Below are 15,291 nucleotides of genomic sequence, written 5' to 3'. Positions count from 1 at the left end.
AGTACGTAGATATACTAGGTTCTGAGAGTACGTAGATATACTAGGTTCTGAGAGTACGTAGATATACTAGGTTCTGAGAGTACGTAGATATACTAGGTTCTGAGAGTACGTAGATATACTAGGTTCTGAGAGTACGTAGATATACTAGGTTCTGAGAGTACGTAGATATACTAGGTTCTGAGAGTACGTAGATATACTAGGTTCTGAGAGTACGTAGATATACTAGGTTCTGAGAGTACGTAGATATACTAGGTTCTGAGAGTACGTAGATATACTAGGTTCTGAGAGTACGTAGATATACTAGGTTCTGAGAGTACGTAGATATACTAGGTTCTGAGAGTACGAACAAGATACTATCTTCTGAGAGTACGTACAAGATACTAGGTTCTGAGACTATACAGATACTAGGTTGTGAGACTATACAGATACTAGGTTGTGAGTACATACTAGGTTCTGAGAGTACAGACAGATACTAGGTTCTGAGAGTACATACTAGGTTCTGAGAGTATATACAGATACTAGGTTGTGAGTACATACTAGGTTCTGAGAGTATATACAGATACTAGGTTGTGAGACTATATACAGATACTAAGTTGTGAGACTATATACAGATACTAGGTTGTGAGCGTATATACAGATACTAGGTTGTGAGAGTACAGACAGATACTAAGTTGTGAGAGTACAGACAGATACTAAGTTGTGAGAGTATATACAGATACTAGGTTGTGAGACTATATACAGATACTAGGTTGTGAGATTATATACAGATACTAGGTTGTGAGAGTACAGACAGATACTAAGTTGTGAGAGTACAGACAGATACTAAGTTGTGAGAGTATATACAGATACTAGGTTGTGAGACTATATACAGATACTACTGTAGTTTCTGAGAGTATGGATATATTTTAGAGAGACTTTACATTGACTATATATCCCTGGAATGTGTGCAGACGCTATTATTTTTCTTCTTGTTTTCAACCCCTGGCCGGCAGCAGGCTGCGAGTGTTTTTAGGGTCCCTGTGAGTTCCCTACTCTGCCTGCTCCGCGTTTCTCCACCTCATCTCCGCTCCTGTCAAGTTCCTATCATTAGCAGTAAAAGCTTCTAACGCCAGAGAACACCTGCAAGCCCAAGCGTGTCAAAGCTTTTCACAAGTTCTCTCCGCAAAAAAAAAAAAGTACACCCCCCTCCACCCCTCCCCAATCTTGTCAGACTGCTTTTGATGGCCTTGACTTGACTTCCCTCCAACCTTGGAAGATCTTAATCTCTTTTCTCCACTGCCCACAGTAATAGCTTCTGAAAATGTGGTTTTTTTGGGGGGGCAGTTTTTTGGCAGTTTCTCTGAGAAAGAAAATAAATACCATTGAGATGGAAAGAGTCAAGTAGAGAAAAGAAAGTGAGAAAGACCTGAGGCTAGAGGTGACTGGCAGGAGGATTTCATCTCATTTTTCTTCCAGGCTGTTTAAATTATGTTTTGTAATTCTTTTGAATGAGATGAATGGAACCATAGGAGTATCAGTGGGTCTTAACACACAACCTTGAGGTACTCCTTGGTTATAGTACGTCTGTTTAAAAAACAGAGCTCTCTCCGTGGTGTTTTATTCCTGCACCGGAGCAGTTGTCTGAGGTGTCGAAAGACGTCATCCATTGGGCTGCTAACTGACCTGTCAGAGTGACAAACTACCGGTCAAACGTTTTATAACACCTCTCTCATTCAAAGGTTTTTCATTTATTTTTTAAAAACTATTTTCTACGTTGTAGAATAATAGTGAAGACATTAAAACTATGAAACAACACACATGGAATCATGTAGTAACCAAAAAAGTGTTAAACAAATCAGAATGTTTTATATTTGAGATTCTGAAAATAGCCACGCTTTGCCTTGATGACAGCTTTGCACACACGTTGGCATTCTCTCAAACAGCTTCACCTGGAATGCTTTTTCAAAAGTCTTGAAGGGGTTCCCACATATGCTGAGCACTTGTTGGCTGCTTTTCCTTCTCTCTGCAGTCCGACTCATCCCAAATCGTCTTAATTTGTTTGATTGTTGAGGCCAGGTCATCTGATGCAGCACTCCGTCACGCTCCTTGGTAAAATAGCCCATACACAGCCTGGAGGTGTGTTGAAAGTCCCACCACACTCAAACCAGATGGGATGGTGTATTGCTGCAGAATGCTGTGGTAGCCATGCTGGTTAAGTGTGCCTTGAATTCTAAATAAATCCCATCTCCAATTTTGACTCCAGACCAAAGGACAGATTTCCACCGGTCTAATTTCCTTTGCTCGTGTTTCGTGACCCAAGCAAGTCTCTTCTTATTATTGGTGTCCTTTAGTAGTGGTTTCTTTGCAGCGACCATGAAGGCCTGATTCACACAGTCTCCTCTGAACAGTTGATGTTGAGATGTGTCTGTTACTTGAACTCTGTGAAGCATTTACTTGGGCTGCAATTTCTGAGGCTGGTAACTATAATGAACTTATCCTCTGCAGCAGAGGTGTAACTGGGTCTTCCTTTCCTGTGGTGGTCCTCATGAGAGCCAGTTTCATCATAGCGCTTGATGGTTTTTGCGACTGCACCTGAAGAATCTTCTGTATTCTATCCCTACCTTGTCACAACACAACTGATTGGCTCAAACGCATTAAGAAGGAAAGAAATTCCACAAATTAACTTTTAAGAAGGCACACCTGTTAATTGAAAATGCATTCCAGGTGACTCCCTCATAAAGCTGGTTGAGAGAATGCCAAGAGTATACAAAGCTGTCATCAAGCCAAAGGGTAACTTTTTGAAGAATCTCAAATATAAAATATATTTTGATTTGTTTAACACTTTTTTTGGTTACTACATGATTCCATATGTGTTATTTCATAGTGTTGATGTCTTCACTATTATTACACAATGTAGAAAATAGTACAAATAAAGAAAAACCCTTGAATGAGTCGGTGTGTCCAAACTTTTGACCGGTAGTGTTTTGAAAACACATTCCATCTCTAGAATACTGGAGATGTGTGGAACACTTGGCTCTCGCTGTGATTGGCTGCGGTTCAGGTGTAGTGTGAAGTTGTCCCTAGAAGGCTAATCTTGGGTCAGTTTTGCGTTTCCCTCACTTAATGGTTACGGTTGGAAGAGGGCAAGCTGATGGAGAAGCTGAGTGTCCTCCACCTCCTGCTCCTTTAATGGTCTTCCTGTCTGGAGGCTGCTAGCTACATACTTGCCTTGGCTAATGAATTCCCACCAATACACTGTTAGTGTACATGGAGCACTGTCTGTCATGGTGTGTGTATTGGAGAGCACGACCACCTCTTTAGTTGGATTAGGTTATGTCTGTATAGAGAAGGTCGTGAGGCTTCCTCCCATCTCTCCAGATCACTTGCTCTTCCTCCCTTCCTCCCCTCCTTGAGCCACAGCCAGTCTCTGTCATTAGGCTGAACCACAGAGACAGACAGGACCCAGCCCCAAGCTTGGCCCCCAGCCACAGCAGCATGGAGTACACCAGGCAGACTGTAAACAGCGTTCAATGGGGATAGCTGCTGGGCTCCCAGTCTGCCTGTCCGTCTGTCTGTCTGCTGCAGCCTCATTTCCTGAGCAGTAGAGGAGACCCAACCCAGCACCAAAACTATTCCCCCCTGGTCCTGTGGATATCAAGGAGCCTTGTGAAATCTGGCTTTTGTGTTTTGACTGAGTGACAAAGATGTTTTACATGTTGTTTTAATAAAGAGGACCAAGTAGTGTGGTTTGTTTGTTGTTGTTGTTTTTTTGGGGACTTTTTATTTATTTAATGTATTTTTTTTGCTTGGCTGAAATGTTTCTCCAATATAGAGTTTAAAAGCTGAAACAAAAAGTTTGACACGTGAATGCAATGTTACTCCTGAGTCTTGATGAAATGTAGCTTCCTGCAGAGTTTCTTTCCTAAATGTCAACACATTCTGTGAAATTTCTCCCTGCTTGCATGAATGAAATCTTTTACAATCCAATTCTTTATTTTATTTTGAATTAATGAATTCTATCGCTCTTTTTTTTGTTTGTCTTGTTGTTGTTGTTGTTGTTGTATATATCTATCTCTTTTCATTCTTCTGTATTACCGGACAGGAGATTTCAGTTCTGCTATAGCTCAACTGCAGCTAGGACCAATACAGACCTACCCTACCTCTCTCTCTCTCTCTCTTCTCTACACTCCCTCTGTGCTGAAACACAAACTGGCGCTCCTGCTTTAAGTATCCTATTGATCTGTCAGCGTCTGGAGCTCCTCTTAAATAGAGAGACGTAAAAAAAAAAAAGGACTTCAACGTCCGTTTATTTGATTTGGCTGTAACATCATCTAGTGTGTTGCCAGTGATGTAACATCATCTAGTGTGTTGCCAGTGATGTAACATCATCTAGTGTGTTGCCAGTGATGTAACATCATCTAGTGTGTTGCCAGTGAGATGATGATGGGGGTGGTGATGAAGATCATGACGTTGGGGGTGGTGATGAAGATCATGACGATGGGGGTGGTGATGAAGATCATGACGTTGGGGGTGGTGATGAAGATCATGACGTTGGGGGTGGTGATGAAGATCATGACGTTGGGGGTGGTGATAAAGATCATAACAATGGGGGGGGGTGATGAAGATCATGACGATGGGGGTGGTGACGACGATGGGGAGGGGGGGGGGGGGGGGGGGCGATGAAGGTGATGATGATATTGATCTAGCTTCCCTACTGTCTCTGTGTTGTAGTTTGGCTCTGAAGGTGCTCTGTGACTGTACCTGTAACTGTCGTGTTCCTGCCGTGCATATATGTGCTTTCGATCGTTCACCTAATAATATATTATATTGATGAAGACGTACTGTAATGTCTGTGTTAAAACAAAAACACTATTGTGTTTGGCTTCTGTGTTCAATAAAAATGATATGTCTGGACAGTGACTAGGCTTTTGTGTGAATGACTCAAGTTGATTCATGTTGAATGTTGATTCATATTGATTCAGACCGGTATGATTACACAGTACACACATATATATATATATATAATATATATATACATACATACATACATACACACACACACACACACACACACATACATACATACAGTGCATCTGAAATGGCACCCTATTCTCTATGGGGGCTCTGGTTAAAAGTAGTGCACTATATAGGGAATAGGAGATGTACTATGCCATCTGAGATGTACCATGGTCTGGAGGAGTATTCCATTAAGAAGCTTGTTATATATCCATGTATTTGTACCTTTTTATTTGACTAGGCAAGTCAGTTAAGAACAAATTCTTATTTCCAATCACAGCCTAGGAACAGGGGGTTAACTGCCTTGTTCAGGGGCAGAACGACAGATGTGTACCTTGTCAGCTCGGCGGTTGGAACTTGCAACCTTTCGGTTACTAGTCCAACGCTCTAACCACTAGGCTACCCTGCCCCCCCCCCCCCCCCCCCCCCTCTAACCATTAGTATAATTATTATCCTCTCAGAAGGGTAGATGGAGGGAGGTGAAAGGAACAGTCCTGTAGAGATGGAGGGAGGTGAAAGGAACAGTCCTGTAGAGATGGAGGGAGGTGAAAGGAACAGTCCTGTAGAGAGGAGGGAGGTGAAAGGAACAGTCCTGTAGAGATGGAGGGAGGTGAAAGGAACAGTCCTGTAGAGATGGAGGGAGGTGAAAGGAACAGTCCTGTAGAGATGGAGGGAGGTGAAAGGAACAGTCCTGTAGAGAGGAGGGAGGTGAAAGGAACAGTCCTGTAGAGAGGAGGGAGGTGAAAGGAACAGTCCTGTAGAGATGGAGGGAGGTGAAAGGAACAGTCCTGTAGAGATGGAGGGAGGTGAAAGAAACAGTCCTGTAGGGATGGAGAGAGGAGGGAGGTGAAAGGAACAGACCTGTAGAGATGGAGGGAGGTAAAAGGAACAGTCCTGTAGGGATGGAGAGAGGAGGGAGGTGAAATGAACAGTCCTGTAGAGATGGAGAGAGGAGGGAGGTGAAAGGAACAGACCTGTAGAGATGGAGGGAGGTGAAAGGAACAGTCCTGTAGGGATGGAGAGAGGAGGGAGGTGAAATGAACAGTCCTGTAGAGATGGAGAGGAGGGAGGTGAAAGGAACAGTCCTGTAGGGATGGAGAGAGGAGGGAGGTGAAATGAACAGTCCTGTAGAGATGGAGAGAGGAGGGAGGTGAAAGGAACAGTCCTGTAGGGATGGAGAGAGGAGGGAGGTGAAAGGAACAGTCCTGTAGGGATGGAGAGAGGAGGGAGGTGAAATGAACAGTCCTGTAGAGATGGAGAGAGGAGGGAGGTGAAAGGAACAGTCCTGTAGGGATGGAGAGAGGAGGGAGGTGAAAGGAACAGTCCTGTAGAGAGGAGGAAGGTGAAAGGAACAGTCCTGTAGAGAGGAGGGAGGTGAAAGGAACAGTCCTGTAGCGATGGAGAGAGGAGGGAGGTGAAAGGAACAGTCCTGTAGAGAGGAGGGAGGTGAAAGGGACAGTCTTGTAGAGATGGAGAGAGGAGGGAGGTGAAAGGAACAGTCCTGTAGAGATGGAGAGAGGAGGGAGGTGAAAGGAACAGTCCTGTAGGGATGGAGGGAGGACCTGATCTGCCCCTCTGTAATCGAACAGTTGAAGTAATTACTCACCTCAGTCTTTATTCTCTTGTGTGTGTGTGTGTGTGTGTGTGTGCGTGTGTGTGCGCGCGCGCTGTCTCTCCCAGCTCAGAAAGGTTGACCTTAAACTAGATAATTAGGCCACACAGAAGCCTGTTCCTCGAAGACCCATCTCTAGTCTACGCTACTAAACACACACACCTATCACTTGAACTTGTCTGTCTGTCCGGTTTGTTTGAATAGTCATTAGGATTCTGAATGTTTTAAGGAGAATTTCTAATCATATTGAACTTGACTTTATTATTGATTTGGGTGGATTTTGATCTCCCCAATTATTACTAATGACTAATTATTTATTAACTGAAAATGATTATTAATGACTAATTATTTATAAACTGAAAATGATTATTAATGACTAATTATTTATTAACTGAAAATGATTATTAATGACTAATTATTTATCAACTGAAAATTATTATTAATGACTAATTATTTATTAACTGAAAATGATTATTAATTACTAATTATTTATTAACTGAAAATGATTATTAATGACTAATTATTTATCAACTGAAAATTATTACTAATGACTAATTATTTATTAACTGACTTAAAATTATTACTAATGACTAATTATTTATCAACTGAAAATGATTATTAATGACTAATTATTTATCAACTGAAAATGATTACTAATGACTAATTATTTATTAACTGACTTAAAATTATTATTAATGACTAATTATTTATCAACTGAAAATGATTATTAATGACTAATTATTTATCAACTGAAAACGATTATTAATGACTAATTATTATTTATTAACTGACTTAAAATTATTACTAATTATTTATTAACTGACTTAAAAGTATTACTAATTATTTATTAACTGACTTAAAATTATTACTAATGACATATTAGTTATTAACTGAAAATTATTATTAATGACTAACTGACTGAACTGAAATGATGTGTTCTTTATAACAGCCAAATTTAATTTGGTGGCAGAAGATTGATCTCAATAATGCAGTGCAATTGAAATTAAATTAAAAATAAATAGTTTTATAAATATATATTTAATATATAAATATAAATTATAGTGTTATAGAGTGTTATTTGTGTTTAGCTAGGAAGTCTGATTGAGGTCAAAATACCGATTTTACAAGGGAAACCTGGCCTGTATATTTTAATTAAAAAATATAACTTGGCAAGTCAGTTAAGAACAAATTCTTATTTACAATGACGGCCTAGGAACAGTGGGTTAACTGCCTTGTTCAGGGGGCAGAACGACAGATTTCTACCATGTCAGATCGGGGATTCGATCCAGCAACCTTTCGGTTACTGGCCCGACGCTCTAACCACTGCCGCCCCATATTCAACACTACCTGAGTGAAACATGGCAGCCATTTTGTGCCGTAGCTCCCCGCCACATCTATTAGGCTGGAGGTGAGAGGTAGTTAATGAGTCCAGTTTCCAGCTGTGATGTATTGCTCCATAACCTAGTCTAGTGTTAGTTAAACCCCTGGGTAACCTAGTCTAGTGTTAGTTAAACCCCTGGGTAACCTAGTCTAGTGTTAGTTAAACCCCTGGGTAACCTAGTTTAGTGTTAGTTTAACCCCTGGGTAACCTAGTCTAGTGTTAGTTAAACCCCTGGGTAACCTAGTCTAGTGTTAGTTAAACCCCTGGGTAACCTAGTCTAGTGTTAGTTAAACCCCTGGGTAACCTAGTCTAGTGTTAGTTAAACCCCTGGGTAACCTAGTCTAGTGTTAGTTAAACCCCTGGGTAACCTAGTCTAGTGTTAGTTCAACCCCTGGGTAACCTAGTCTAGTGTTAGTTTAACCCCTGGGTAACCTAGTCTAGTGTTAGTTTAACCCCTGGGTAACCTAGTCTAGTGTTAGTTAAACCCCTGGGTTAAACCCCTGGGTAACCTAGTTTAGTGTTAGTTTAACCCCTGGGTAACCTAGTCTAGTGTTAGTTAAACCCCTGGGTAACCTAGTCTAGTGTTAGTTAAACCCCTGGGTAACCTAGTCTAGTGTTAGTTAAACCCCTGGGTAACCTAGTCTAGTGTTAGTTAAACCCCTGGGTAACCTAGTCTAGTGTTAGTTAAACCCCTGGGTAACCTAGTCTAGTGTTAGTTCAACCCCTGGGTAACCTAGTCTAGTGTTAGTTTAATCCCTGGGTAACCTAGTCTAGTGTTAGTTAAACCCCTGGGTAACCTAGTCTAGTGTTAGTTAAACCCCTGGGTAACCTAGACTAGTGTTAGTTAAACCCCTGGGTAACCTAGTCTAGTGTTAGTTAAACACCTGGGTAACCTAGACTAGTGTTAGTTAAACCCCTGGGTAACCTAGTCTAATGTTAGTTAAACCCCTGGGTAACCTAGACTAGTGTTAGTTAAACCCCTGGGTAACCTAGACTAGTGTTAGTTTAACCCCTGGGTAACCTAGTCTAGTGTTAGTTTAACCCCTGGGTAACCTAGTCTAGTGTTAGTTTAACCCCTGGGTAACCTAGTCTAGTGTTAGTTTAACCCCTGGGTAACCTAGTCTAGTGTTAGTTAAACCCCTGGGTAACCTAGTCTAGTGTTAGTTCAACCCCTGGGTAACCTAGTCTAGTGTTAGTTAAACCCCTGGGTAACATAGACTAGTGTTAGTTAAACCCCTGGGTAACCTAGTCTAGTGTTAGTTAAACCCCTGGGTAACCTAGTCTAGTGTTAGTTAAACCCCTGGGTAACCTAGTCTAGTGTTAGTTAAACCCCTGGGTAACCTAGTCTAGTGTTAGTTAAACCCCTGGGTAACCTAGTCTAGTGTTAGTTTAACCCCTGGGTAACCTAGTCTAGTGTTAGTTAAACCCCTGGGTAACCTAGTCTAGTGTTAGTTAAACCCCTGGGTAACCTAGTCTAGTGTTAGTTAAACCCCTGGGTAACCTAGTCTAGTGTTAGTTAAACCCCTGGGTAACCTAGTCTAGTGTTAGTTAAACCCCTGGGTAACCTAGTCTAGTGTTAGTTAAACCCCTGGGTAACCTAGACTAGTGTTAGTTAAACCCCTGGGTAACATAGTCTAGTGTTAGTTAAACCCCTGGGTAACCTAGTCTAGTGTTAGTTAAACCCCTGGGTAACCTAGTCTAGTGTTAGTTAAACCCCTGGGTAATCTAGTCTAGTGTTAGTTTAACCCCTGGGTAACCTAGTCTAGTGTTAGTTAAACCCCTGGGTAACCTAGTCTAGTGTTAGTTAAACCCCTGGGTAACCTAGTCTAGTGGTAGTTAAACCCCTGGGTAACCTAGTCTAGTGTTAGTTAAACCCCTGGGTAACCTAGTCTAGTGTTAGTTAAACCCCTGGGTAACCTAGTCTAGTGTTAGTTAAACCCCTGGGTAACCTAGTCTAGTGTTAGTTAAACCCCTGGGTAACCTAGTCTAGTGTTAGTTTAACCCCTGGGTAACATGGTCTAGCCCTGACACTGAATATCCGACTGGGGAGGATGTGTGTGTCTCACTCCGGATGGGGGGAGCACGTCAGTGAAAACACGAGAGGCGGAGATGGAAGGAAGACAATTACATGACACTACGGAGACAGAGCTAGCCACTTCCGTCTGAACTCTCACCCCGGCCAGCCCCTCTTCTCCCAGACACCAGCGATGCAGGCCAACACCTCCCAGACAGATGACCTGCTTCCCAACAAGAGGAGGACACACTGACAAAGACTGGAACACAGGAATAAAACTAAGGCAACAGGGGGGGGAAGGTAGAAGACAGGAGGGGAGAGGAGAGAGGGGAGAGGTAGAAGACAGGAGGGGAGAGGAGAGAGGGGAGAGGTAAGGTAGAAGAGATGAGAGGTAAGGTAGAGGAGGGGAGGGGAGAGGTAGAAGACAGGAGAGGGGGAGAGGAGAGGTAAGGTAGAAGAGAGGAGAGGTAAGGTAGAGGAGGGGAGGGGAGAGGTAAGAGACAGGAGAGGGGGAGAGGAGATATAAGGTAGAAGAGATGAGGTAAGGTAGAGGAGGGGAGGGGAGAAGGTAGAGCAGGGGAGGGGAGAGGTAGAAGACAGGAGAGGGGGAGAGGTGAGGTAGAGGGGAGAGGTAAGGTAAGAGACAGGAGAGACAGGAGAGGTAAGGTGGAGGGGAGAGGTAGAAGACAGGAGAGGAGGAGAGGTAAGATAGGAGAGGTGAGTGGAGAGGTAAGATAGAAGAGAGGAGAGGGAGAGAGGAGAGGTAAGGTAGAAGACAGGAGAGGGGAGGGGTTGTAGGTAAAGAGAGAGGAGGATAGGGGTTGTAGGTAGAGAGGAGGATAGGGGTTGTAGGTAAAGAGAGAGGAGGAGAGGGGTTGTAGGTAGAGAGGAGGATAGGGGTTGTAGGTAAAGAGAGAGGAGGAGAGGGGTTGTAGGTAAAGAGTGAGGAGGAGAGGGGTTGTAGGTAAAGAGTGAGGAGGAGAGGGGTTGTAGGTAAAGAGTCTTGTCTACGCTCTCTGTCCCTTCAATCTGTCTCCCCTCTCTGTCTCCTTTCTCTCTCTCCTCCCTCTGTCTCCTCTCTCTCTCTGTCACTTCTCTCTGTCTCCTCTCTCTCTGTCACTTCTCTCTGTCTCTTCTCTCTGTCTCCTCTCTCTCTCTCTGTCTCTCCTCTCTCTGTCTCCTCTCTCTCTCTGTCACTTCTCTTTGTCCTCTCTCTCTGTCTCCTCTTTCTCTCTGTCTCTCCTCTCTCTTTCTCCTTTCTCTGTCTCCTCCCTCTGCCTCCTCTCTCTCTGTCACTTCTCTCTGTCTCCCCTCTCTCTGTCTCCTTTCTCTCTCTCCTCCCTCTGTCTCCTCTCTCTCTCTGTCACTTCTCTCTGTCTCCTCTCTCTCTGTCACATCTCTCTGTCTCTTCTCTCTGTCTGCTCTCTCTCTCTCTCTCCTCTCTCTGTCTCCTCTCTCTCTCTGTCACTTCTCTCTGTCTCCTCCCTCTGTCTCCCCTCTCTCTGTCTCCTCTTTCTCTCTTGTGTCTCCTCTCTCTGTCTCTCCTCTCTCTTCTTTCTCTGTCTCCTCCCTCTGTCTCCTCTCTCTCTGTCACTTCTCTCTGTCTCCCCTCTCTCGGTCTCCTTTCTCTCTCTCCTCCCTCTGTCTCCTCTCTCTCTCTGTCACTTCTCTCTGTCTCCTCTCTCTCTGTCACTTCTCTCTGTCTCCTCTCTCTCTCTCTGTCACTTCTCTCTGTCTCTCCTCTCTCTGTCTCCTCTCTCTCTAGGTCTCCCTTCTCTGTCTGTCTACTATCTCTGTCTCTTCTCTCTCTGTCTGTCTACTCTCTCTGTCTCTTCTCTCTGTCTGTCTTTCTCTCTCTGTCTGTCTACTCTCTCTGTCTCTTCTCTCTCTGTCTCTTCTCTCTGTCTCTTCTCTCTGTCTGTCTCTTCTCTCTGTCTGCCTACTCTCTGTCTCTTCTCTTCTCTCTCTGTCTGTCTCTTCTCTCTCTGTCTGTCTCTTCTCTCTCTCTGTCTCTTCTCTCTCTGTCTGTCTCTTCTCTCTCTGTCTGTCTCTTCTCTCTCTGTCTGTCTCTTCTCTCTCTCTCTCTTCTCTCTCTGTCTCTTCTCTTCTCTCTCTGCCTGTCTCTTCTCTCTCTGTCTGTCTACTCTCTCTCTCTCTCTGTCTACGCTCTCTGTCTTTTCTCCCTCTACATGTCTCTTCTCTCTATGTCTGTCTCTTCTCTCTCTCTGTCTCTTCTCTCTCTGTCTGTCTCTTCTCTCTCTGTCTGTCTCTTCTCTCTCTCTGTCTCTTCTCTCTCTGTCTGTCTCTTCTCTCTCTGTCTCTCTTCTCTCTCTCTCTGTCTCTTCTCTCTCTGCCTGTCTACTCTCTCTGTCTCTTCTCTCTCTCTCTGTCTACTCTCTCTGTCTCTTCTCTCTGTCTGTCTCTTCTTTCTCTGTCTGTCTACTCTCTGTCTGTCTCTTCTCTCTGTCTGTCTACTCTCAATTCAATTCAATTCAAGGGGCTTTATTGGCATGGGAAACATGTGTTAACATTGCCAAAGGAAGTGAGGTAGATAATATACAAAAGTGAAATAAACAATAGAAATGAACAGTAAACATTACACATACAGAAGTTTCAAAACAATAAAGACATTACAAATGTCATATTATATATATACAGTGTTGTAACAATGTACACATGGTTAAAGTACACAAGGGAAAATAAATAAGCATAAATATGGGTTGTATTTACAATGGTGTTTGTTCTTCACTGGTTGCCCTTTTCTTGTGGCAACAGGTCACAAATCTTGCTGCTGTGATGGCACACTGTGGTTTTTCACCCAGTAGATATGGGAGTTTATCAAAATTGGGTATGTTTTCGAATTCTTTGTGGATCTGTGAAATCTGAGGGAAATCTGTGTCTCTAATATGGTCATACATTTGGCAGGAGGTTAGGAAGTGCAGCTCAGTTTCCACCTCATTCTGTGGGCAGTGTGCACATAGCCCGTCTTCTCTTGAAAGCCATGTCTGTCTACGGCGGCCTTTCTCAATAGCAAGGCTATGCTCACTGAGTCTGTACATAGTCAGTTTCCCTAAGTTTGGGTCACTCACAGTGGTCAGCTATTCTGCCACTGTACTCTCTGTTTAGGGACAAATAGCATTCTAGTTTGCTCAGTTTTTTTGTTAATTCTTTCCAGTGAGTCAAGTAATTATCTTTTTGTTTTCTCATGATTTGGTTGGGTCTAATTGTGCTGTTGTCCTGGGGCTCTGTAGGGTGTGTTAGTGTTTGTGAACAGAGCCCCAGGACCAGCTTTCTTAGGGGACTCTTCTCCAGGTTCATCTCTCTTTAGGTGATGTCTTTGTTTTGGAAGGTTTGGGAATCGCTTCCTTTTAGGTGGTTGTAGAATTTAACTGCTTTTTTCTGGATTTTGATCATTAGCGAGTATCGACCTTTGCAGAATTCTGCAGTCTCAATTTGTTATGTGTCCCATTTTGTGAATTCTTGGTTGGTGAGCGGACCCTAGACCTCACAACCACGAAGGGCAATGACCTTAACCGATTCAAGTATTTTTAGCCAGATCCTAATTGGTATGTCGAATTTTATGTTCCTTTTGATGGCGTAGAATGACCTTCTTGCCTTGTCTCTCAGATCGTTCACAGCTTTGTGGAAGTTACCTGTGGCGCTGATGTTCAGGCCAAGGTATGTAGCGTTTTGTGTGTGCTCTCGGGCAGTGATTCGTAAACTTTTTTATAGTCCCGTACCCCTTCAAACATTCAACCTCCAGCTGTAACCTCTAGCACTGAGAAAAGGCACTACTCCCAATATAAGTGAACCCCAAATCAATGTAGTTCTCATCATATCTGCACCTCTTCGATGGTCCAACGTCCCTGTCTGTTGTTCGGTGCTTTCCCGGGTAAGGGGGCAGTAGCTCTTTGGCTGCATCAGATTCACAACTGTCAGTGTCCATGCTAGCTGGGCTAACCGCAAATGTAGAATTACTGATGCCAGCATTGGATGTGCTCGTGGAAGCAGAACAACTTGTTGTCAACAGGTGCAGTTGTAGTGCTGCTGGAAGTAGCATGTGTCTCTATGGACATGGGCCTTACTTTTTTAAATAGATTTTCGAGCAAACGGAATGAGCAGCAGCTACTGTTCGCTACAGCAGCTACTGTTCGTTAGTGGAATTCAAGAGAGAGTAACAGTTCAAACTTCTTTGGGATCGGTGTCCCTTCCATGGGACGGTTGAGCTAACGTAGGCTAATGTGATTAGCATGAGGTGAGTAACAAGAACATTTCCCAGGACATAGACATATCTGATATTTGCAGAAAGCTTACATTCTTGTTAATCTAACTGCACTGTCCAATGTACAGTAGCTATTACAGTGAAATAATACCATGAAATTGTTTGAGGAGAGTGCACAATTTTGAACATGAAAAGTTATTAATAAACAAATTAGGCACATTTGGGCAGTCTTGATACAAAGTTTTGAACAGAAATGCAATGGCTCATTGGATCAGTCTAAAACTTTGCAGATACACTGATGCCATCTAGTGGCCAAAATCTAAATTGCGCCTGGGCTGGAATAATATATTATGGCCTTTCTCTTGCATTTCAAAGATGGTGGTACAAAAGAACAAAAACAAAAGAACGGTTGGTTTTTCCTTTGTATTATCTTTTACCAGATCTATTGTGTTATATTCTCCTACATCCCTTTAACATTTCCATAAACGTCAAAGTGTTTCCTTTCAAATGGTACCAAGAATATGCATATCCTTGCTTCAGGTCCTGAGCTACAGGCAGTTAGATTTGGGAATGTCATTTTAGAAAAAAATTGGGGAGAAAAGGGACTAATCCTTCAGAGGTTTTAAATGGGATTGGATGTTAATTATGACTAGGTTACCTGTATTTGACATTGTGATGTTTTTTATAAATGTGAATCGTATTTTTATTTGGCGTACCCCCGACGGCATTGCGCATACCCCAGTTTGGGAATACAAGCTCTAGGGCAAATGGTGTCCAGATGGAATTTGTATTTGTTGTCCTGGCAACTGAACCTTTTTTTGGAACACCATTCGTTTTGTCTTACTGAGATGTACTGTCGGGGCCCATTTCTGACGGGGACCAGGTCTGTCGGGGCCCAGGTCTGTCAGGGCCCAGGTCTGTCAGGGCCCAGGTCTGTCAGGGTCCAGGTCTGTCAGGGTCCAGGTCTGTCAGGGTCCAGGTCTGTCAGGGCCAGGGTCCAGGTCTGACAGGGTCAGGATCCAGGTCTGACAGGGTCAGGTCCCAGGTCTGTCAGGGCCCAGGTCTGA

The 15,291-nt window shown here is 43.3% G+C and overlaps 1 protein-coding gene across 4 annotated transcripts in view; it reads left to right on the top strand.

Annotated features, from left to right (window-relative positions):
- wdr7 (WD repeat domain 7) overlaps window positions 1-4,899 on the top strand; it is a 314,307-nt gene extending 309,408 nt beyond the window's left edge. For 2 of the 4 annotated variants that reach the window (XM_036976656.2, XM_036976659.2), the window contains one exon: window positions 1-4,899. This exon is cut by the window's left edge and continues 1,130 nt beyond it. The gene's annotated coding sequence lies outside the window, so the exon portion shown is untranslated. The other 2 variants (XM_036976658.2, XM_090233629.1) reach the window with 1 other exon arrangement.
- The last annotated feature ends 10,392 nt before the right edge of the window (window positions 4,900-15,291 follow it).

The sequence above is a fragment of the Oncorhynchus mykiss genome, chromosome 5 (genome assembly GCF_057628025.1).
Source record: "Oncorhynchus mykiss isolate SJ-2025 chromosome 5, ASM5762802v1, whole genome shotgun sequence".
Classification (NCBI taxonomy): domain Eukaryota; kingdom Metazoa; phylum Chordata; class Actinopteri; order Salmoniformes; family Salmonidae; genus Oncorhynchus; species Oncorhynchus mykiss.
This window is presented reverse-complemented; position numbering and strand designations above follow the sequence as displayed.